This window comes from Balaenoptera physalus, assembly GCF_965194825.1.
Source record: "Balaenoptera physalus genome assembly, chromosome: 14".
In the NCBI taxonomy this organism is placed as follows: domain Eukaryota; kingdom Metazoa; phylum Chordata; class Mammalia; order Artiodactyla; family Balaenopteridae; genus Balaenoptera; species Balaenoptera physalus.
In genome coordinates, this window is record NC_138893.1 from 67,442,361 (window position 1) to 67,464,893 (window position 22,533).

Sequence of the window (22,533 nt, forward strand, 5' to 3'; positions counted from 1 at the left end):
TCTAGATGACAATATCTGTGTCCTAACCACACATCCTCTAACCATGGCAATTCTGCATTTTAAGTTCTGTTACTTGCAGTACTCTACTTCCAAGCCCTAATTCTGTATCAGTTGATACTATATTACGATATAAGCAACAGAAAATCCACCAAACAATAACTTAAAAAAGGAGTTTACTGATTTCACTTAAGATGTCAAGATATAGGCAGGTATAGTGATTCCATGATAATCTTGTGAACCAATATCCTTTCTCCTTTTTCTCCTCCATTAGTATTATCACTTGGCTTTTATACATCATACTTGTCCTATTTCTGCTACATGTCTGGGTATCATTCCAGGCAAAAAAAAAAACAAAGCAGTACAGTGGAAAGATAAAAGAAGCATATGAACAGAGACAATCCCTTGTCAAAAAGCTTTTTCAGAAATCTTATTCAGCAATCCTTATTTACAGTTTAATGGTTAGAAATATAACCTGACTCCTATAAGTGGAAGAAAGTTTAGAAAGATGAGAATTTTTAAATAGATATATAGCAAACCCATGGAGAAAAAGATGTATAAATTCTGTCTTCCATATTGAATCTATGCTAAGACAGTATCTATGGTTCTCTACCATATCTAATGCTGCCTCACTCTGTACACACACACACACACACACACACACACACACACAACTCCCCCTTTATAACCTTAAATTGAAATTAAGAATAGTGAAATATCTATATTCATATTTTAAAAAACTAGCTGCAATGCCCAAAACTTAATCTAAAAAGAATGAGAAAATTAATTGATAATAAAATAACATGTATTTAATTTTGCACACTTACAGATACAACTGTAGAAGTCATAACAAAGTAGTCAGATGTTTATCCTAGTACATATTTAGGACAGTGTGTAGCTGATAATAGGCATTCAATAAAAGTCTTCTGGAGACAGGTTAAGAGGATATATTAATTCTTTACTAATTTGTCTCTTTAATTCACTTTTTCCACAACATATGTAAAAGTCCTAGGGTAAAGCTAAATAGTATAAATTAATGTGACCACCACTTGGATGTTATCATCATTCAGGTAACTAAAAAAGAGATATTTTGGGAGTAGACTGCATTTTCTTTAAGTAGAAAATCCAATATAAATGAATGATCCTCACTTTTTATTAAAATGTCATCCTGCAGAAAATTACATTATTCCACAAGATGCAACACAAGCATCAGGGGGAAAAAGGGGGCTACTTGGTGCACAAATGAGTTTGGGAATAAATGGGTTAAATGGAATTAAATACAATTGAACATATCTCTTTATTGCATAACTTCAGAGAACTTTATTTGATAAACTGCATTGTGAGCTCCAAGAGAATGACATGAAAATACATATTTTCCACCTTTTAACTAAAAAACAATTATACACTTTGCTTTCTGTATTTGTTAGCTTGCACTGCCATAATAAGATACCACAGACCGAGTGGCTTAAACAGAAGTTTATTTTCGCAAATTAGGACACTACCCTTATGATCTTATTTGACATTAGTTACCTGCTTAAAGACCCTATCTCCAATAAGGTCACGTTGAGGGTTAGGGCTTCCACAACCTGAATTTTGGGGGGACACAATTCGGTCCATAACACTTACTCATTTTAGAACAGCTTAATTTTTATTATTATTATTATTATTATTTTTTGGCTGCGTTGGGTCTTGGTTGCCGCGTGCAGGTTTTCTCTAGTTGTGGTGAGCAGGGGCTACTCTTTGTTGCAGTGTGTGGGCTTCTCATTGCAGTGGCTTCTCTTGTGGAGCACGGGCTCTAGGCGTGTGGGCTTCAGTAGTTGCGGCACACAGGCTCAGTAGTTGTGGCTTGTGGGCTCTAGAGCACAGGATCAGTAGTTGTGGCACATGGGCTTAGTTGCTCCGCGACATGTGGGATCTTCCCGGACCAGGGCCCGAACCCATGTCCCCTACATTGGCAGGTGGATTCTTAACCACTGTGCCACCAGGGAAGTCCTAGAAGAGCTTAATTTTTGATTAATGTAAATTTAAGAGTATATTAAATATGTAAAACTGTTCCTATATTTTGGCTAAAGCCTTTAGCAGAATGAATTTCCTAAAGATGTTTCCAAAAATATATCCCATTCTACATGTTCTTCTTACAATGAGACCTTGATATTGTTCCCACTGAGTGTTGAGTTTATTCCCCTATTCTTGTACCTGGGGAGACTTTGTGACCACCTCATCCAATGAAGTATGGCATAAGTGATGCCATGATTGACTTGTGAAAGTAATATATACCTACGGCCTGATTCTCTTGGAACAATGGCCCTGAGAGAAGCCAGCTACCATGTAGGAAGTACAACTGCCCTGCAGCTGCCATGCTGGGAAGAAGCCCAAACTACTGAATGTGGAGAGACCATATGGAATGACCTTGAAACTACATGAAAAGAGACTGCCTGAACAGTATCTAGCTGCTCCAGTCCTCTGCTGTTTCAACCAGTCACTATCCGAATGTAATCACATGTGAAACCTTGAACCTGAACTGCCCATCTGATCACCTTCCAAATTTTTGACCTACAAAAGTCATGAAAAATAATAAAATGATTATTCTTTTATTTTTAACCTGCTAAGTTTTGGGCTGGTTTGTTATATAACATATACTAACTGAAAAATAATTTAGTTCCTGAACATATGGTATTGATTTGAATTCAGGTGTCAGGAGAAAATAGAACATGGGTGAATGTTTGCAGAAATATAAAGGTCCTTTATGTTCATGAGGTAATAAAAGTAAGCAAGCAACAAATGGTAGTGGAAGCTAAAGAATATGGGATCCTTGTTACTGTAATAGTGGAAAGTTTGCAATACTGCTTTCTGCAGTGATTTCCTTCACTTAGAAAATGTACAAATAGGAAACGTACCTAATGAATTTGTCACTAGCTAGGAAATTTCCTGACAGAATGTGAAAGATACCAGCTGACACTGGTGCATTGATTGACAGTAACTTTGAAACTCTCTCAAAAGGAATATAGAAAGGTCTTAGAGTGCCAGTTTCTGAATGAATAATGAAAACAAAAAAAGGAACCTAAGATTAAAAAAATATATACACTCTGATGAAGTTCTGGGGCTTAAAGATACCATAACAAGACTTGAAAATACAAAGAAGATGTGGCACATATATACAATGGAATATTAGCCATAAAAAGAAACAAAATTGAGTTATTTGTAGTGAGGTGGATGGACCCAGATGAGTCTGTCATACACAGTGAAGTAACTCAGAAAGAGAAAAACAAATACCGTATGCTAACGCATATATATGGAATCTACAAAAACAAAACAAAACAAAACGGTACTGATGAACCTAGGGGCAGGATGGGAATAAAGATACAGACATAGAGAATGGACTGGAGGACATGGGAAGGGGGAAGGGTAAGCTGGGGCGAAGTGAGAGTAGCATCGACATATATATACTACCAAATGTAAAATAGCTAGTGGGAAGCAGCAGCATAGCACAGGGAGATCAGCTCGGTGCTTTGTGATGACCTAGAGGGGTGGGATAGAGAGGGTGGGAGGGAGTCTCAAGAGTGAGGGGATATGGGGATATATGTATGCATATGGCTGATTCACTTTTGTTGTACAACAGAAACTAACACAGTATTGTGAAACAATTATACTCCAATAATGGTGTATTAAAAAAAAGAACATACAAAGCAAATGCTAGTATAAAATCTGCTGTTTAATCTAGAAAAAGAGGAAAATATATACATGTATTAGAAAATCAGAAAGCTATGAAAATATTGCAAAATTCATAAAAAATTTTGTCAAATTTTCAAGCAGAAAAATTGTCCTATATGAAACGAGTTTAAGAATAATAAATTTCAAGTTTGAAATGTATACAAGTCTTCGGCCCAAAGCAGAGAAATATGGTGCACATAGGCAGTGGAAACTAATGACTCTTCTACAATAGTTGATGACAGCAAGGAAGTTTTGGGAGAATACAGAGCTGAAACTGTCAGAGACAGTTAAAATGTACACAGAGAAAACTCATGAAATGGTTGAAAATTTACGTAAAAATAAGCTCCTATAAAACTCAGAGTAAATGAGAGCCCACGTCTATTCCATCCTGCTTATGTTAAAGATAGAGATTTTTCTGGAGAGAAGATGTAAGCTGGGGCTTCCCTGGTGGCGCAGTGGTTGCGAGTCTGCCTGCTAATGCAGGGGACACGGGTTCGAGCCCTGGTCTGGGAAGATCCCACATGCTGCAGAGCAACTGGGCCAGTGAGCCACAACTACTGAGCCTGCGCGTCTGGAGCCTGTGCTCCACAACAAGAGAGGCCGCGATAGTGAGAGGCCCGCGCACCGCGATGAGGAGTGGCCCCCGCTTGCCGCAGCTAGAGGAAGCCCTCGCACAGAAACGAAGACCCAACACAGCCAAATAAATAAATAAATAATAATTAAAGGTGCTAATACTTTAAAAAAAAAAAAGAAACTACACCTCTGTTTCATTTACTAGGTGATTATTAAGAAACTAGAAAAAGCTGGGTATGCCATTTATAAAAAAAAAAAAAAAAAAAAAAAAAGATGTAACCTGTTAATCAGGAAGCATATTAAGATAACTAAACCAAAAGATTTTAATGGTTAGCAGGTAGAGACTGTGAAGCCAACTCCTCAAAGCAATATTAATCAAATGCTTCCAATAAAAGGACCTCTAAGGCAAAATAGCTCTATTTTGGCCCTCACACTAAAAGATGCAGAATCTTCTATGATCAATCAAAAATGTGCTAATCTGCATTTTTTTTCCTCTTGTAATGAAATACCTGGGTCAATGTCTGATGATGGTCCTCATCCTGGCCCTAAATGGCCTGCCAAGATGTCCAGTAGAAATCCTATTCTGGTTTTAGGCCACAAGGCAGTTACATCTAAGCATGCAAAAATGACTGTGCTCTTTAATAGTAGGGGATGGACTGGGTATGGTTAAGCCTTCAGGCACTTACCACACACGCTCTTAAGACTCACCCTTGGAAAGGTGCCCACCTCTATCTGATCATGTTTGACCATCTCTTCAAATATAGAGACTGTGGGCTCCAACAACTTGTTCCTTCTATTCATGCTGAGCATTATCTTTAAGAGAATCTCACTTGGTTTTCACACTTGAGATCCGTTTTCTAATCATTAAGAAAAAATTCATTGAAACCTTCATTTGATATTTAACTCTGAATTTTGTGATTTAAAAAAAAACACAAAATGAAAGGATTTTAAGCAGAATTCTTCTGTAGATTTATCTATCTGTTTAGTTTCCTATAGCTCATATAAATAGCAAATAATTTAAAATTATAATAAATATCACTTTACACAAATACTTCTGTTTTTGGGGTTTTGTTTTTTTAAATTTATTTATTTATTTATTTAGTTTTGGCTGTGTTGGGTCTTTGTTTCTGTGCGAGGGCCTTCTCTAGTTGCGGTGAGCGGGGTCCACTCTTCATCGCGGTGCGCGGGCCTCTCACTAGCGCGGCCTCTCTTGTTGCGGAGCACAGGCTCCAGACGTGCAGGCTCAGTAGTTGTGGCTCACTGGCCCAGTTGCTCTGCAGCATGTGGGATCTTCCCAGACCAGGGCTCGAACCCGTGTCCCCTGCATTGGCAGGCAAATTCTCAACCACTGCACCACCAGGGAAGCCCAATACTTCTGTTTTATGTTTTAAAAAATGTCCTGTTGCTCTAAAAATGATTGGAAAGCATTGGTGAACATCATATATTTGATTCAGAAACTCAGGATTTTTCTTTGAATATTAAATACAACTAAAAGTATAGTTTCTAATATTTTTGGAAGAAAAAATACCCCCCTATATTAGCCATATATATATTTTTTTAAATATATACTTTTTATTGTGAAAGAACAGTTAACATGAGATCTACCCTCTTAACAGATTTTTAAAAAAATTTATTTTATTTATTTATCTTTGGCTGCATTGGGTCTTCGTTGTTGCTCGCGGGCTTTCTCTAGTTACGGTGAGCGGGGGCTACTTTTCGTTGCAGTGGGTGGGCCTCTCATTGAGGTGGCTTCTCTTGTTGTGGAGCATGGGCTCTAGGCACAAGGGCTTCAGTAATTGTAGCACGCGGGCTCAGTAGTTGTGGCTCAGGGGCTCCAGAGCACAGGCTCAGCAGCTGTGGTACACAGGCCCAGCTGCTCTGCAACATGTGGGATCTTCCTGAACCAGGGCTTGAACCCACATCCCCTGCATTGGCAGGTGGGCTCTCAACCACTGTGCCCCAGGAAAGCCCCTCTTAACAGATTTTTAAGTGTACAATACACTATCATTGCCTAAAGGCACAACGTTGTACATTAGAGAGAACTTTTTCATCCTGTATAACTGAAGCTTTGTATACACTGATTAGTAACTCCTCATTTTCCCCTACCCCCAGCCCCTGGCAACCACCATTCAACTTTTTCCTTATATGAGTTTCATTAATTAGAAACATCATGTAAATTGAATTGTGCAGTATTTGTCCTTCTGTGACTGGTGCACTATATGTTTTTGACTGTTAAATAATACCTTGGTTTACATGTCTGCAGTCTGTTTTTCTAGCTAATATATTAATCATCTTATCTACAACATTTACATTTGATACATTACTTTCTCCCTTCTTCTGAAAAAAAAAACTGCACTTAAGAAAAGGACACCTGTTTTCTGAACCAGCGTCACTCACTGTAAAAGTCAGTGTATAAAACTAAAATGGTGAAATGTCAGACATAAAAAGCAAATGAACCCTAATCACTTCATTTAAACGTTTAGGAGAAAGAATATTGCAGCCTGGTGTGTGAATTTCTTGTTCCATTTAGAGAGATTTTCAACCAAATAATCATTAAATGCTCTGTTAAACTGCTCCAGTTTACAACACATGTTCTTAGTTGGTTGGAATTCTACATCCCAAGTTTTGTGCTGAGATGCATCCTACCCACATTGCCACTGTGTGGCCGAGTTGTCAAATAAATTAGTCCCTAACCATTAAGACACCTAAGGGAATTTAAATCTTAAAGCTTTACTCGGTCATGTGCAGAATAAAGACCATAAAAAGGCCTTAAAGCTTTAATATGTAGCTTTGAGAATAATCTTCTTAGGTGTGTTAGCATTTCCCCATCAACAACTCAACCTTCTTCGGTTGCACACTTTCATGCTCAAATAAATAACAAAAGCAGGATCATCCAAAGAACTTTGCAGGCGTTAAACTAATCAAATTTACTACTACATTCTGCTTAAGGAAATGAACACACACAATACTATGATTCTCTTTTATCATTTTAATCTGACATATTTATATAGTTAACAGTAAAATACTTACATGGCAGAAGAGATCAAATAAAAAAGCAAGGACATAATGTATGAAAAACAGCATAATACTGACTCCTATAGATATGAATTATCTCTCTTTATTACTCTAAATGTAAAACATGTTTTTCATTATCTATTGGTGATATTTTATTTTTCTTTCTAGATTGCTCAAATAAAATCAACTAGAATTTAGTGTTTCCTAAAATAAAAGATGGTAGTGTGATAATTTTTTTTTCATATTTATCTAGTGGAATGTCCAAGGTACCTATGCCTACTATAAGAGTCACATGATATCAGTAAAACTTTACTAGTCTATAAAGATGTCAGTATATAGTTACCCATGATCTGTTGGGTACAAGTTTGATCCTGTGAGTATGAATTCTCTAGAGTAAAAGCATATTTGTTTAGGCCTATATATGACATTCAGGCTTCCGAGATAGAAAAAAGTCATTGGTTTTATAACATTGTTGTTTCTGTTTCCACCAACTGAAAGCAAAAGTTGGCAGCAGGTGCTGAGCAGGGGAGAAACAGGGAGGATCCCCGAAACAAATAGTTTCAGCAGTTACAGGGAACTTTCCCCCAAATCCCCTTCTTGGGACCAGCTAGCATTAAGCAGCTGGCTCATCATGACCATCCTAGTACATTGCCGTGGCCGATGGCTCTACTCCAGGAAACCTGGAGGGGCCAGACACTGCAAAAGTGCAGCCCCACATTGGGTGCCAAAACCTGTCACCTAACTCAGGCCCGGCTGCTTGCCACTTGAAAGCAAATACTCGAGAGGCAAGTGTTGGTAGAAAGGAAAGTTTGCTTTGTTCAGGAAGCTGGCAGCCTGGGGAGAAGGCAGACTCATGTCCAAAGGCCAACTCCGCACTGTTGAGTAGGGAGAAAGAACTTTTAAAGGGGAGTTTCAGGGGTTTGTAGGTGGACGGAGGGGGCTATGTGCAGAACACCACAGTCAACTCTGATAGTCATCTTTAACTGGCCGTGAGGTGGTCTGATCAATATCACCTTGATTGTTTTAAAGCACAGTTAATCTACAGTTCCAGGGTCAGTTTGTTCCCATTTTCTTAAGGCCAGTTTACAGGAATTGTGGCAGCTTATGTCATGGCTACAGTCTGGTCATCATGTAGTTAACTTTTTCCACCTGGTGGGGTTTTCCGTATCTATAAAACAACTCAAGGGATATGGCTCAGAATATTATCTATAAGCCTTGAGGAGGAACTAAATGGCCTTGACTTTGTTTAATGACTAAACTATTATTATTTTGTCCTGTTTGACCGCTTTTCTTTGCTTCTGCATTTTCTCACCTTTCTGATTACACTTATTCTTTGGCTAAAGTTTTTCTACAGACAAAAGCCAGGAAAAGACATGGAGGGGGTGTGTCTGTCCTGGGAATGCCCCATAGGTTCTTGCTCCATTACAATATTAAGTAAGCTCCCAAAATTGAATAAGACCAAATCCCTCTAACAAATCTGTTCTTATATATATGAAGGATTCTAGCTGAACCCAGATTGATTCTTTTTTTTTTTTTTACATGAAACACAAAATTCTAGAATTCATTTACTGTTTTATCTATCTTTCATTATGCTCATTCACCTAGAACACTGCAATGTACATGGTATTGTTAAATATATAAAATCACTATCCTATATAAGGGAAGCAAAGTTTTAAGACAATGTTTTAAAAAATGATTCATGCCTGTTTTCTCATAAATATAAATATCCTCTGGCATTTCTATAACATTTGAAATATAAAATCATTTAATCTCTAAATTTAATGAATTTCTACATTCTTCTCCAGTAATCAGGTCCATATAAATACATCTTTCAGAATCATGTGTTCTCTTTATAATCCTGGAACTCCTACATGTGGCTGAAAACATCAGCAGATCATAATTTTCTATTATTTGAATTAAATAAAATGTTATAACCTATTGAACTTTTCTGGGTACAGACTGCAGTCCAACCATTATGTATCTATTGTGTAGCTAGGTGATATGCTAGATGGAATATAAACGCTTATCTTGCTCCAAAGACTGCACAGTCTTACTCTAAGTATGCTGAAGTGAATATAATGGATTTAACTTCTCTAAGAACTTAAAAGATAGAATAGTAATAAGGAGAGACCTCCAGAATTTATGTTAGAAAAAAAAGTTTTAATTATATGTATTTTAAAAAATTATATCGATCACAACCACTGCTGAACAGTCATCGAAAGGAAGACACTGAAACTCACCAAAAAAGATACCCCACATCCAAAGACAAAGGAGAAGCCACAATGAGACGGTAGGAGGGGCACAATCCCAATCAAATCAAATCCCATAACTGCTGGGTGGGTGACTCACACACTGGAGAACACTTATACCACAGAAGTCCACCCACTGGAGTGAAGGTTCTGAGCCCCACGTCAGGCTTCCCAACCTGGGGTTCCGGCAACGGGAGGAGGAATTCCTAGAGAATCAGACTTTGAAGGCTAATGGGATTTGACTGCAGGACTTCGACAGGACTGGGGGAAACAGAGACTCCACTCTTGGAGGGCACACACAAAGAAGTGTGCGCATCAGGACCCAGGGGAAGGAGCAGTGATGTCACTGGAGACTGAACCACACCTACCTGGTAGTGCTGGAGAGTCTACTGCAGAGGCGGGGGGTGGCTGTGATTCACTGTAAGGACAAGGACACTGGCAGCAGAAGTTCTGGGAAGTACTCCTTGGCATGAGCTCTCCCAGAGTCAGCCATTAGCCCCACCAAAGAGCCTGGGTAACTCCAGTGTTGGGTCGCCTCAGGCCAAACAACAAACAGGGAGGGACCTCAGCCCCACCCATCAGCAGACAAGCAGATTAGAGTTTTACCGAGCTCTGCCTACCACAGCAACAGCCAGCTCTAGCCACCACCAGTCCCTCCCATCAGGAAACTTACACAAGCCTCTTAGATAGCCTCATCCACCAGAGGGCCGATAGCAGAAGCAAGAAGAACTACAATCCTGCAGCCTGTGGAACAAAAACCATATTCACAGAAAGACAGACAAGATGAAAAGACAGAGGGCTATGTACCAGATGAAGGAACAAGATAAAACCCCAGAAAAACAACTAAATGAAGTGGAGATAGGCAACCTTCCAGAAAAAGAATTCAGAATAATGATAGTGAAGATGATCCAGGAACTCAGAAAAAGAATGGAGGCAAAGATCGAGAAGATGCAAGAAATGTTTAACAAAGACCTAGAAGAATTAAAGAACAAACAAACAGAGATGACCAATACAATAACTGAAATGAAAACTACACTAGAAGGAATTAATAGCAGAATAACTGAGGCAGAAGAACGGATAAGTGACCAGGAAGACAGAATGGTGGAATTCACTGCTGCGGAACAGAATAAAGAAAAAGGAATGAAAAGAAATGAAGACAGCCTAAGAGACCTCTGGGACAACATTAAACGCAACAACATTTGCATTATAGGGGTCCCAGAAGGAGAAGAGAGAGAGAAAGGACCCGAGAAAATATTTGAAGAGATTATAGTCGAAAACTTCCCTAACATGGGAAAGGAAATAGCCACCCAAGTCCAGGAAGTTCAGAGAATTCCAGGCAGGATAAACTCAAGGAGACACATGCTGAGATACACAGTAATCAAATTGGGAAAAATAAAAGACAAAGTAAAATTATTGAAAGCAGCAAGGGAAAAACAACAAATAACATACAAGGGAACTCCCATACGGTTAACAGCTGATTTCTCAGCAGAAAGTCTACAAACCAGAAGGGAGTGGCATGACATATTTAAAGTGATGAAAGGGAAGAACCTACAACCAAGTTTACTCTACCTGGCAAGGATCTCATTTAGATTTGATGGAGAAATCAAAAGCTTTGCAGACAAGCAAAAGCTAAGAGAATTCAGCACCACCAAACCAGCTCTACAACAAATGCTAAAAGATCTTCTCTAAGTGGGAAACACAAGAGAAGAAAAGGAACTACAAAAACAAACCCATAACAATTAAGGAAATGGTAATAGGAACACACATATCAATAATTACCTTAAACGTGAATGGATTAAATGCTCCAACCAAAAGACACAGGCTCACTGAATGGATACAAAAACAAGACCCATATATATGCTGTCTACAAGAGACCCACTTCAGACCTAGGGACACATACAGACTGAAAGTGAGGGGATGGAAAAAGATATTCCATGCAAATGGAAATCAAAAGAAAGCTGGAGTAGCTATACTCATATCAGATAAAATAGACTTTAAACTAAAGAATGTTACAAGAGACAAGGAAGGACACTACATAATGATCAAGGGATCAATCCAAGAAGAAGATATAACAATTATAAATATATATGCACCCAACATAGGAGCACCTCAATACATAAGGCAACTGCTAACAGCTATAAAATAGGAAATCGACAGTAACACAATAATAGTGGGGGAGTTTAACGCCTCACTTACACCAATGGACAGATCATCCAAAATGAAAATAAATAAGGAAACAGAAGCTTTAAATGACACAATAGACCAGATAGATTTCATTGATATTTATAGGACATTCCATCCAAAAACAGCAGATTACATTTTCTTCTCAACTGCACACGGAACATTCTCCAGGAGAGATCACATCTTGGGTCACAAATCAAGCCTCAGTAAATTAAGAAAATTGAAATCATATCAAGCATCTTTTCTGACCACAACGCTATGAGATTAGAAATCAATTACAGGGAAAAAACCATAAAAAACACAAACACATGAAGGCTAAACAATACGTTACTAAATATCCAAGAGATCACTGAAGAAATCAAAAAGGAAATCAAAAAATACCTAGAGACAAATGACAATGAAAACACGATGATCCAAAAACTATGGGATGCAGCAAAAGCAGTTCTAAGAGGGAAGTTTATAGCTATACAAGCCTACCTCAAGAAACAAGAAAAATCTCAAGTAAACAATCTAACCTTACAACTAAAGGAACTAGAGAAAGAAGAACAAACAAAACCCAAAGTTAGCAGAAGGAAAGAAATCATAAAGATCAGAGCAGAAATAAATGAAATAGAAACAAAGAAAACAATAGCAAAGATCAATAAAACTAAAAGCTGGTTCTTTGAGAAGATAAACAAAATTGATAAACCATTAGCCAGACTCATCAAGAAAAAGAGAAAGAGGACTCAAATCAATAAAATTAGAAATGAAAAAGGAGAAGTTACAACAGACACCTCAGAAATACAAAGCATCCTAAGAGGCTAGTACAAGCAACTCTATGCCAATAAAATGGACAACCTGGAAGAAATGGACAAATTCTTAGAAAGTTATAACCTTCCAAGACTGAACCAGGAAGAAACAGAAAATATGAACAGACCAATCACAAGTAATGAAACTGAAACTGTGATTAAAAATCTTCCAACAAGCAAAAGTCCAGGACCAGATGGCTTCACAGGTGAATTCTATCAAACATTTAGAGAACAGCTAACACTCATCCTTCTCAAACTCTTCCAAAAAATTGCAGAGGAAGGAACACTCCCGAACTCATTCTATGAGGCCACCATCACCCTGATACCAAAACCACACAAAGATACTACAAAAAAAGAAAATTACAGACCAATATCACTGATGAATATACATGCAAAAATCCTCAACAAAATACTAGCAAACAGAATCCAACAACACATTAAAAGCATCATAGGGCTTCCCTGGTGGTGCAGTGGTTGAGAATCTGCCTGCCAGTGCAGGGGACACGGGTTCGAGCCCTGGTCTGGGAAGATCCCACATGCCGCGGAGCGACTAGGCCCGTGAGCCACAATTGCTGAGCCTGCGCATCTGGAGCCTGTGCTCCACAACAAGAGAGGCCGCGATAGTGAGAGGCCCGCGCACTGCGATGAAGAGTGGCCCCCACTTGCTGCAACTAGAGAAAGCCCTCGCACAGAAACGAAGACCCAACACAGCCATAAATAAATAAATAAATAAAATTAAACGAGAAAAATAGCATCATACACCACGATCACGTGAGATTTATCCCAGGGATGCAAGTATTCTTCAATATACGCAAATCCATCAATGTGATACACCATATTACAAATTGAAGAGTAAAAACCATATGAGCATCTCAGTAGATGTAGAAAAAGCTTTTGACAAAATTCAACACCCATTTATGATAAAAACTCTCCATAAAGTGGGCATAGAGGGAACCTACCTCAACATAATAAAGGCCATATACAACAAACCCACAGCAAACATCATTCTCAATGGTGAAAAACTGAAAGCATTTCCTCTAAGATCAGGAACAAGACAAGGATGTCCACTCTCACCACTATTATTCAACATAGTTTTGGAAGTCCTAGCCGTGGCAATCAAAGAAGAAAAAGAAATAAAAGGAATACAAATTGGAAAAGAAGAAGTAAAACTGTCACTGTTTGCAGATGACATGATACTATACATAGAGAATCCTAAAAATGCCACCAGAAAACTACTAGAGTTAATAATGAATTTGGTAAAGTTGCAGGATACAAAATTAATGCACAGAAATCTCTTTCACTCCTATACACTAATGATGAAAAATCTGAAAGAGAAATTATGGAAACACTCCCATTTACCATTGCAACAAAAAGAGTAAAATACCTAGCAATAAACCTACCTAGGGAGACAAAAGACCTGTATGCAGAAAACTATAAGACACTGATGAAAGAAATTAAAGATGATACCAACAGATGGAGAGATATACTATGTTCTTGGATTGGAAGAATCAATATTGTGAAAATGACTCTACTACCCAAAGCAATCTACTGATTCAATGCAATCCCTATCAAATTACCAATGGCATTTTTTACAGAGGTAGAACAAAAAATCTTAAAATTTGTATGGAGACACAAAAGACTCTGAATAGCCAAAGCAGTCTTGAGGGGAAAAAACGGAGCTGTAGGAATCAGACTTCCTGACTTCAGACTATACTACAAAGCTACAGTAATCAAGACAATATGGTACTGGCACAAAAACAGAAATATAGATCAATGGAACAAGATAGAAAGCCCAGAGATAAACCACGCACCTATGGTCAACTAATCTATGACAAAGGAGGCAAGGATATACAATGGAGAAAAGACAGTCTCTTCAATAAGTGGTGCTGGGAAAACTGGACAGCTACATGTAAAAGAATGAAATTAGAATACTCCTTAACACCATACACAAATATAAACTCAAAATGGATTAGAGACCTAAATGTAAGACTGGACACTAGAAAACTCTTAGAGGAAAATATAGGAAGAACACTCTTTCACATAAATCACTGCAAGATCTTTTCTGATCCACCTCCTAGAGTAATGGAAATAAAAACAAAAATAAACAAATGGGACATAATGAAACTTCAAAGCTTTTGCAAAGCAAAGGAAACTACAAACAAGACGAAAAGACAACCCTCAGAATGGGAGAAAGTATTTGCAAACGAATCAATGGACAAAGGATTAATTTCCAAAATATATAAACAGCTCATGCAGCTCAATATTAAAAAACAAACAACCCAATCCAAAAATTGGCAGAAGACCTAAAAAGACATTTCTCCAAAGAAGACATACAGATGGCCAATGAGCACATGAAAAGCTGCTCAACATCACTAATTATTAGAGAAATGCAAATCAAAACTACAATGAGGTATCACCTCACACCAGTTAGAATGGGCATCATCAGAAAATCTGCAAACAACAAATGCTGGAAAGGGTTTGGAGAAAAGGGAACCCTCTTGCACTGTTGGTAGGAATGTAAATTGATATAGCCACTGTGGAGAACAGTATGGAGGTTCCTTAAGAAACTAAAAACAGAATTACCATATGATCCAGCAATGCCACTACTGGGCATATGCCCAGAGAAAACCATAATTCAAAAAGACACATGCACCCGAATGTTCATTGCAGCACTATTTACAATAGCCAGGTCATGGAAGCAACCTAAATGCCCATCGACAGATGAATGGATAAAGAAGAGGTGGTACATATATACAATGGAATATTACTCAGCCATAAAAAGGGACGAAATTGGGTCATTTGTAGAGACATGGATGGATCTAGAGACTGTCATACAGAGTGAAGTAAGACAGAAAGAGAAAGACAAATATCGTATATTAACGCATATATGTGGAACCTAGAAAAATGGTATAGATGAATTGGTTTGCAGGGCAGAAATTGAGACACAGATGTAGAGAACAAACGTATGGACACCAAGTGGGGGAAAGTGGTGGGGGTGGTGGTGGTGGGATTAATTGGGAGATTGGGATTGACATGTATACACTGATATGTATAAAATGGATGACTACTAAGAACCTGCTGTTTAAAAAAATAAAATAAAATTTAAAAATTCAAAACAAATTATATCATCAGAGGACACATTTTAAACTACTAGGAACTATTAAAGCAATTAACTTGGAAAATGGTTTTCAAACATTTTGGTATGAAATCTAGTTGACGGCTGCCTATCTTTAAACGAGCAATTAAAATTAGTCAAATAACATAATATAGATTACAAATATCAAATGTACCAGTAATGCTTGCTAAATATTTCAGGATGTACAAATATAACAATCTGGGATATATAAGTACATCTCCAAATGCTAATTCTCAGGACCTATGAATATGTAATGTTACCTGACAAAATAGAATTAACATTACAGGTAGAATCAAGGTTGTTAATCAGCTCACCTTAAAATAGAGAGATTATCCTAGATATTCTGGGAGGATCCAATATAATCCCAAGTGTCTTTAAAAGTGAAAAATGGAGGTAGAAGAGTTCAGAGTCAAAAGTAGATATGATGAGGGAAGAATGGTCATAGAGATGCAACATTGCTGGCTTTAAAGAGGGAGGAAGGGGCCATGAAGCAAGGAATGTGTCTGGCCCCTAGAAGCTGACAAAGGCAAGAAAATGGATTCTTCTCTAGAGAATCCAGAAAGGAATGCAGTCCTGCCAACATCTTCATTTTAGCTCAGTGATATGTGTGACAGACATCTTACCTACAGAACTATAAAGTAATAAATCTGTGTTAGTTTTAGACACCAGGATTGTAATAATTTAATTTACAAAACCACCAAATTGCATGCATTTTTGCTAAAAATATGACCTCTTCTGTGAAATTTCAATTTTTGACTTTTACCTAGTCCATTTTAGAGGCTTACTTTAAGTAAGCTTTTATACAGTTTTCATTCTTAAAATTTTCAAAATTTAGTAAAATTGGTAATAGTAACATTGTTCAAAAACATGGACCCAATAGACATAGTAGTGAAACAAAGGAGACAGTGACCAATTCTGAGTAAAATTCAGTGCAGGCTTACACATAGAATATTGAAGGTCAGGCAGGAATTCTTGAAGGAGAATAAGTATTTACATTTTATTCATTCATTAATTCAGCAAATATTTATTGAGCAATTCTCATGTAATTTTGTTGTTCCAGGAGCCAGGAATATGTGATCAACATAACAGACAAAAACTCCTGTTCTCAAAGAGTGAACAGTCTAGTAGGCATGGAATAAAAATGTTCCAATAACATAAATAATTGAAGAGTATGGAGTGAATATTGAAAGCAGTCAACTCAATTGGGTATTAACTATTCTAAATAGGGTAACAAAATTAAATGCACATGAGAAAAATACTAAGTAGAAGAGCTAGCTATTGATAATAAAATGTAATAAAAATCTTCCTCTAAAACCTCATAATTATTAACAAACTCAGTACAATATATGAACATGCAAATAGTGGGGGAAGAATTTTTCATTCATTTGTTTAGTAATATCCTTTGTTATTTACAGAATTTGAGAGTTATACTTTTAAACAAAGCATCTATTTTTTATTCTCCAAAATAAAAATTTGACTGAATATAAAATTCTTTGATCATGTTGGATAATACTCTTATTATAGAGTTATCTGCAGATTAGTTAGAGGGTAAATGTTATGATATCTTCAACTAACTCAATTTTTTTTTTTAGCAAATACACACACACAGGAAGATAGCTATATGGAAAGGGATGAAGTGAAATGTTGACAATTGATAAAGCTTGGTGAAAATACATGGAGACTATTGTACTATTTTATAACATTTTGGTCAGCTTGAAAAATTTCAAAATTAATGTGTGCATCAAAATATAAAGACAAACACAGTTATAGGGCAACAGTGGGTTTTGGAAGGAAATAGATGATTGAAACCTGAACATAACTTAGTTAGGCTGATGTGGTAGAGAGAAGCAAATCCTATTCATCCAAGATCCAGGATCCAGGGATGAGGATTTGCAATACAAATACAAAAAGGCAAAATACAAATACAACAAGAAAGTTGATGTCAACACAGGGGACCAAGAAATTTAAGTCTAATGAAGAGAGAAGTGAAAAAAAGAAAGGACTAACGCACGGGGATATTGTTAAAGAATGTAAATCCTGATGGTGGTTAAAGAACAATTATATGAAAATACGAGATGAGCAACCAAAGAGGAGAGGATTTTGTATCAGAGACACTCCCTAGAGCATGCTTGTTTAACATCATCGTAAATAACCTCTGAATGCTCATTTAAAAACACCAATCTCTGCACTCCACCGACTAAATTAATATTAAAACTTTTGGCCATTTGTAGCCTGCTGGACAGAATCTCAGATCTAGCCCAAAGCTTCATCCATACTTTTTTTTTTTTCGTCAGCTACCAGTATTTAAAATAATTATTTTCTATTCATGGAGAATTTTGGGAACCATTCTCTTTTTGAAATACTGTGCTCTTAGAATGATATCTATTATCTTTAATATTTCAGTGTTGAATGTCCTCAATATGTATTCCCTCCCCTAAAAAGAGAAATAAAAATTCTGTCCCTTCTGAAACAGTTGTCTTTTACCTAATATAGCCTAAAAGGCCAGTTGAGAAGACTAATTATACAAGTTATTTGGTCAACTATTTACATTAATTACAAGACTCATGAAAGCTTAGTAAAGAATGAATCAAAACTATTTACAGTTCAGCATTCTGATTTGTACTTCATACTGATTAGCATATGAAATAAGAGAATTAATAGAAATTGAGTATATTGAAACGAAGTTATATAAGATACTTTGATGTTTGACTATCCAAGTGAGTGGGTTTTTTCACTGTCTAATTCCTATTATTCAGTGCTACTTTATGTACCTGAAGTTGTTATAAAGAATATTAATTTAATGCTGCCTTTTCAGTAGAATACGGTTTGGTCATATCAAAAGTCATAGGATAGATCAACTGTTCTCAAGACTACAGATAGAAATGAGAGGACAAGATAATCCTTATTGTGTAGATATATGAAATGAATAAAATATGCAAGTAAAAGACACGTAAATGTTATTATTCACATTGAAGAGCAATGATGATTTCAAAGTCTGGATAGGTATTTGGTGCCCTGAGTTTGAAAGAATAACTAGAAAAGAGAAAAATACTGGGCACAAGTACTTTGAAAATCAATATGGAATTATATATGCCCTTACATTTTTTTTTTTTTCTGGTGGCAAGCTGTATAGAACTTATCCTATTCAGAAAATTTTCCTAGAACGCCCAAATTTTAACACTTTTCAGCATTTCCAGTGAGTTAATACTTGCTGAATCCTCTTTAAAAATTAATTTCAGAAGAAAAAAATTTTCTCACTTGCTTATGGCAAAATAAACTGAATGCTTCATTTTAAATAAACTGTATATTTATTTTAAGAGTATTTTGTTGCAATTAAATCTTCTTATCAAAAAGCTAGCCAGAGAAAATGGATTGGTTCACTGTTCATTTATGTCCAGCTTATATGTCTTCGACTATAGTTATCAAAATCACTTTTGATAAATCTAAGCTGATGGAATAAAGAACTAGTACAGATAATAACAGACTGCTGCTTGCATAATTCAGGAATCAGTGAAGAAATGTGCTAGAAAATTTTGTGTCCAATATCGACACACACACACATAAACATATACACATTTTTCTTCATTTTGCATATTATTCTATAATTATAATAGAAACTTCTAAGGTAACCAGGTAAGTTAGTGTTTTCAGTTACCTAAAGTGAATCTTGGTTGATGGTGGATCTACAATGACCAGTCAGTAAAAATGTCTAACAGATTAGAAAGGTTTTGGTTATTGCTTTGTCCTAGACCTTCCCAGTTTAGTATCAGAGTCAGCACAGGGCAACACCTAAGAGACTCAAGTTAGCAAATTTCACGTCAATTGTTCTGAATGGTTTTGTTATTAAAGTCATTACTGAAAGGAACTGCTTTTAGTGTCTGTAAAAGCTAAAATGCCAAGTAGATGAGTGAAGTTTCATGCATTATTAATCACCTTTTAAAAAATATCCTAGATGTTCTTGACATACTCCTTTAAATTATAGCTCTTGGTTACTTCAAAAATTACAGTTCCATTCATGTTGATAAACCACTATTTCATGCTATCCTTCATGGGTATCATGGTGATGTTCATAAGCCCAGGCAGTTGAATGAGGAAAGATATAGGACAAAATAAGCCAAGAAATGTATATTTGAAGGATCTTTGATACTTAAGAAAAGAAGAGGAACTTGGAAAAGTGCTGTGTGTGAAGCTGGGAAAATCAGGTTACAATTACTGCTGGAACCAGGTTAATTTATTCAAATAGAATGAAGCAGAACTCTAAAACAGAGCTATGATTACAGAGTAGCTGCTATTATTCTTTGTATTTTTAAAAGAGGCTCAGGGGGCTAGATTTTGGAATTGAAACATAAGTTTGTATCCTTAAATCTAAGTAAATTATGGCAAATCATGTTCATATAAAAAATGGTGTTTTGATAAAAAATTGTAGCAAGCTTAAATTAAGTATTTATTAAGTGTATTTTAAATGTAGTAATTACACTTCATTTCTTTGTTCTTATTTTATTTACTTTACTTTGCTTCTTTCTGTGCTTTTTCTAGTTAGTTAAGCACATTTTGCTACTCAATGACTTAGTAATCTCAAGAGGGAAAAGTCACATTTTAATCATAGCTCTGTGTAGAAAGAAATTCAGCTGTTTATTTTGAAATCTACATATTCTTTGTGTACCGAATTCATTATTTCTTTGCCATATTGTGCTTTTTTTCTGCTTTACTTTTCCTATACCAACTGCTGTTTTATAAAGATATAATTCATATACCATAAAATCTACTTTTAAAGTGTACAATTCAGTGGTGTTTAATATATTCACAAAGTTGTGTAACCATCACCACAATCTAATTCCAAAATAATTTCACCCCCCCAAAATAACTCCCATACCCATCAGCAGTCCCTCTCCTCCAGCCCCTGGCAACCACTGATCTATTTTCTTTCTCTAGATTTGCCTATGCTGGACATTTCATATAAATGGAGTCATAAAATATGCAGCCCTTGTGTCTGGCTTCTTTTACTTATCATCATGCTTTCATAGTTCATCAATGTTATAGCATGTAGCAGTACTTCAATCATTTTTATGGCTGAATGATATTACATTGTATGGATATACATTTCATTTAACCATTCATCAACTAATGGACATTTGAATTATTTCCACTTTTTGGCTATTGTGAATAATGCTGCTATGAACATTTCTGTACAAGTTTGTGTGTGAACATGTTTTCATTTCTCTTGGGTATATACCTAGTTGTGAAACTGCTGGGCCATATAGTATCTCCATATTTAACTTACTGAGGAGATGCCACATTATCTTCCACAGTGCCTGCACCTTTTATAGTCTCATCAGGAATGAATGAGGGTTCCAATTGTCCATATCCTCACCAATACTTGTTATTTATCTCTAATATTAATTTTTTACAAACTAAAATTTTATCCATTTTTGCTTTATTTTAATTTTATTTCTTTCCATTTTTTTCCTCAGTGAATACTGTTCTTCCTCTCCCCCTCCTCCTACTCCTCAGGCTTCTTTAGCTAATTTTATACTTTACAATAGTTTAAGCACTTTAGTAAAGACCTGAGATTATGTTATCTTATTTAATATTTACAACAATCTAATAGCATAGCTATTATTATCCCCAGTTTGTAGATAAAAAACTTTACACAAAAGGGCTCAAAAACTTTCCTGAGAATATACAGATATTTGGTGGCAAAGCCTGTATTTAAACCTATCCAGCTTTTGGAGCCCACATTTTCATCTCCCTCTCATATTCTCACATTTTCATTATTTCCCTGTGATTTTCTTTCTGTAATGACTCTTTCCTTTTGATAAGCCACCCATTGACACTCCTATATCACCAATTTCTCTGGCACCTCCTGTGGAACTGAGGAGGCATTCTGAGAGCTGTGAATTATAGCACTTCCAGAGTCCCATTTGTGGGTAATGAGTGCCCTCAGAGCTTCCGGGCAGAAGGAGGATTCCTTTCAAAGATGAATGGATTGTTCGTTTTTTTGTTATTGAGCTGCATGAGCTGCTTGTAAATCTTGGAGATTAATCCTTTGTCAGTTGCTTCATTTGCAAATATTTTCTCCCATTCTGATGGTTGTCTTTTGGTCTTGTTTATGGTTTCCTTTGCTGTGCAAAAGCTTTTAAGTTTCATTAGGTCCCATTTGTTTATTTGTGTTCTTATTTCCATTTCTCTGGGAGCTGGGTCAAAAAGAATCTTGCTGTGATGTATGTCATAGAGTGTTCTGCCTATGTTTTCCTCTAAGAGTTTGATAGTGTCTGCCCTTACACTTAGGTCTTTAATCCATTTTGAGTTTATTTTTGTGCATGGTGTCAGGGAGTGTTCTAATTTCATACTTTTACACGTACCTGTCCAATTTTCCCAGCACCACTTATTGAAGAGACTGTTGGTGGGAATGTAAATTGATACAGCCACTATGGAGAACAGTATGGATGTTCCTTAAAAAACTACAAATAGAACTACCATACGACCCAGCAATCCCAATACTGGGCATATACCCTGAGAAAACCATAGGTCAAAAAGAGTCATGTACCAAAATGTTCATTGCAGCTCTATTTACAATAGCCAGGACATGGAAGCAACCTAAATGTCCATCGACAGATGAATGGATAAAGAAGATGTGGCACATATATACAATGGAATATTACTCAGCCATAAAAAGAAATGAAATGGAGGTATTTGTAATGAGGTGGATGGAGTTACAGTCTGTCATACAGAGTGAAGTAAGTCAGAAAGAGAAAAACAAATACAGTATGCTAACACATATATATGGAATCTAAGGGAAAAAAAAAAAAAAAAAGGCCATGAAGAACCTAGTGGCAAGACGGGAATAAAGACACAGACCTACTAGAGAATGGACTTGAGTATA

The 22,533-nt window shown here is 36.5% G+C and overlaps 1 long non-coding RNA gene across 1 annotated transcript in view; it reads right to left on the reverse strand.

Annotated features, from left to right (window-relative positions):
- Positions 1–876: 876 nt before the first annotated feature.
- Positions 877–22,533, reverse strand: part of LOC309642413 — a 45,486-nt gene continuing 23,829 nt past the window's right edge. Inside the window, exons 2-3 of the long non-coding RNA XR_014253175.1 lie at positions 4,562–8,873; positions 877–4,141 (exon numbers count right to left, since the gene is read on the reverse strand). This is a non-coding gene — a long non-coding RNA (uncharacterized lncRNA). The remainder of the gene's footprint in view (positions 4,142–4,561; positions 8,874–22,533) is intronic.